The sequence below is a fragment of the Eucalyptus grandis genome, chromosome 3 (assembly GCF_016545825.1).
Source record: "Eucalyptus grandis isolate ANBG69807.140 chromosome 3, ASM1654582v1, whole genome shotgun sequence".
Lineage (NCBI taxonomy): Eukaryota > Viridiplantae > Streptophyta > Magnoliopsida > Myrtales > Myrtaceae > Eucalyptus > Eucalyptus grandis.
Window position 1 is genome coordinate 21,836,717 of NC_052614.1, and position 2,970 is coordinate 21,839,686.

The window sequence follows — 2,970 nt, forward strand, 5'->3', positions numbered from 1 at the left end:
CGTCGGCCACAAGGGAGGGTTGGCGACCCTCACTAGCCATAGGCGAGGCCAATCGACCCTCGCCAACTCTAGGCGAGGGCGTTGTGCCCTTCGCAAGCTTTGGGTGAGGGTCGCAATGCCCTCGCTAGCGAAGGTGAGGGCGTGCCGGGCAAAGGCCTCGAGTGAGGTTGCTGCCCTTGCTAGATCTAGCCGGGCAAAGGCCCTAACGAGGTCACCCCTTTGCTTGGAGCTAGTGAGGGTTGCCAAGCCCTCGCCTGGCTAGATTTGGCGAGGGCATCACGGACTTTGCTATTTCTAGGCGAGGGCTTGTGCGCCCTCACCTAGAACCCAGTGAGGGTTGGCCAGCTCTCACTCGTTGGCCCTTACTTGTTTAATAACTCTATTTTTATAAAGTTATTCGACCTATTTTAGGCAACAATTAATACGATATTTATAAGAAAATATTTGGATTTCCTTCTGATTATTTGAATTTTTCTTGTTTATGCAGAATAATGAGATATGGAGAATATAAGGAAAATAATGGCAAAAAAATCAGGAATTCAAATCAAGAAGCATGGAAGATAGATATCAAATTAAAATCCTCTGATTTACTCCCTGATTTTATGTGCAATTGCTTGGAGCTTGGATAAATCCTCGAAATGGGAGAACATTGAGAGCCATTGAGAGAGAAGTTAGGTTTTTTGTTAGATCATTTTTTTATTATTTTGAGAGTTTTTCAAGTATTTTGAAGAGAAGACAAAAGTGGTGATAGATTCTCGTTCTTTGATTCAAGATGCTGAGTTTAATTTATATTTTTATTTCTTGTTCTACTATGTTCTAATTTTATTTTGTTAGGACTACGATGTAGCCTAACCATGATAATATGAATTTTATAATTTTTATGTTTTGCAATTGATTTCATTCATGTGAGTTATATATTATTATGCTTAATGCTTTTGAGTGACTGACCACCACTTGAACGATCTAATGTGCATATTTGAGACTGAGAAGTGATAATATGCAATTGCTCATTATAATATATAACCATGAATTAAACGTGGATAGGTGTAACTTTCGGGATAAGGTGATCCAAAAGACTCATTGTAAGCTGGGAATATTAATAGTTTTTAATGCACTCATGTTTATTTTAATTCACATGGAAATATAGTGGATTAATAAGTTGAGTAGGTTTGCTATACCTAGAGATAGGATAATAAATAGATTAGGAAATTCTGCTATCACATATTTGATATCGTTCTTGTACCCACAACAATCTGAAATTCATATCTGGTGGTTATGGTGAAATCAGATGCTCTAACATATTTATCTGATTGACTTACTGCATTTAGTCTTCAAATTTTGTTTTTAATTTATTCTAAATTATATTTTGATCTGTTAGATAAATTTTAGAATTAATCTATTTTAGTATTTAATTACTTTATTAATCATCGATCTTCGTGGGACGATACTTCTTCTTATCATTATATTACTTGTTCGACACGTTCACTTGCGTTTATAATTTTACGAACAAGTTTTTGGCGTCGTTGTCAGGGATTGTTTGTTTAATACTAATTAATATTGATACGAGATAATTCTAAGTTTAATCTAACTTTTGTTTTGTTTTATTTTTCAGGGTGTACATCAGTTTATGACACGTAGCCAACAAGGGAAACTTGTTGAGCTTGATTTAAAAATCGAGCGTACATTCAAAAGGCGACTAAGAGAACAGAGAAATCACGCTAAGAAGATGGCAGGCGGTTATAATGAAAATCCACGTAGACTCTTAAGAGATTATGCTGTATCAACAGTTCAAGGCGCCATATCAAGTATTAGAAGACCTGCAATTCAAGCAAACAACTTTGAGATCAAGCCGTCACTCATTTAGATGCTTCAACAATCAGTGCAATTCAATGGGCTACCAAGCGATGCTCTAAATGCTCATATCGATGCTTTTCTTGAAATCTGTGATACCATTAAATATAATGGAGTTACATATGACGCTATTAGATTGAAATTATTTCCATTATCTCTTAGAGACAAAGCTAAGAGTTGGTTTTCTTCTCTTCCTGCAGGATCAATTACTACATAGAATGATATGGCTAAGAAATTTCTTGGTAAGTTCTTTCCACCTGCAAAGTCTGCGAAGATGCGTAACGATATTACTAATTTTATGCAAATGGATAATGAATCATTATATGAAGCATGTGAAAGTTCAAAGAATTTCTTAGGAGATGCCCACATCACGGACTACCCATATGGATGCAGGTACAAACTTTTTATAATGGCTCTAGTACAAATTTTCATTTTATGATTGATGCAGCTGTAAAAGGAACTCTAAATAATAAAACACTAGAAGAAGCCTACAATCTATTGAGGGGATGGCGTCCAATAGTTACCATTTGCCTACTGAGAGACTAGTAATGCAAAAAGTTAGCGGAGTTCACGAAGTGGATGCTTTTGTTGCAATTGCTACACAATTTGAAGCACTCAACAAAAAGCTAGATAATATGAGTGTTTCAGTCATGAAAATTCAAAATTTGACATGTGCTTTTTGTGGTGGAGGACATGTTAGCACAGCGTGTTAGGTAGGTAATACTTTTAAACAATCTAGTGAAAATTCTAATTTTGTTGGGAATTTTAACAGGTCATAGAATAATCCCTACTCCAATACGTACAATCTGGGATGGTGCAATCATCCAAATTTTTCATGGAATAATCAGAATGTGATGAGACCACTGGAATTCAAACAATTAGAAGATACAAAGTCAAATTTGGAAGATATAGTCACCAAACTTGCTAACACAACTTATGACTTCATCAAAAGCACGGATGTGAGATTTCAAAACCAAGAGGCCTCAATTAGAAATTTGGAGATGCAAGCAGGTCAGTTAGCAAGCATGATGTCAGGGAGACAGTAAGGTTCTTTGCCGAGCAACACAGAGAAAAATCCAGTTGAAAACATAAAGGCTATTACCTTGAGAAGTGGTAAAC

At 36.1% G+C, this 2,970-nt stretch overlaps 1 non-coding gene across 1 annotated transcript; it reads right to left on the reverse strand.

Annotated features, from left to right (window-relative positions):
- Nucleotides 1-2,123: 2,123 nt before the first annotated feature.
- LOC120292354 lies at nt 2,124-2,228 on the reverse strand. The gene has a single exon (XR_005550149.1). It is a non-coding gene; the product is annotated as a small nucleolar RNA R71 (small nucleolar RNA).
- Between the last annotated feature and the right edge of the window lie 742 nt (nt 2,229-2,970).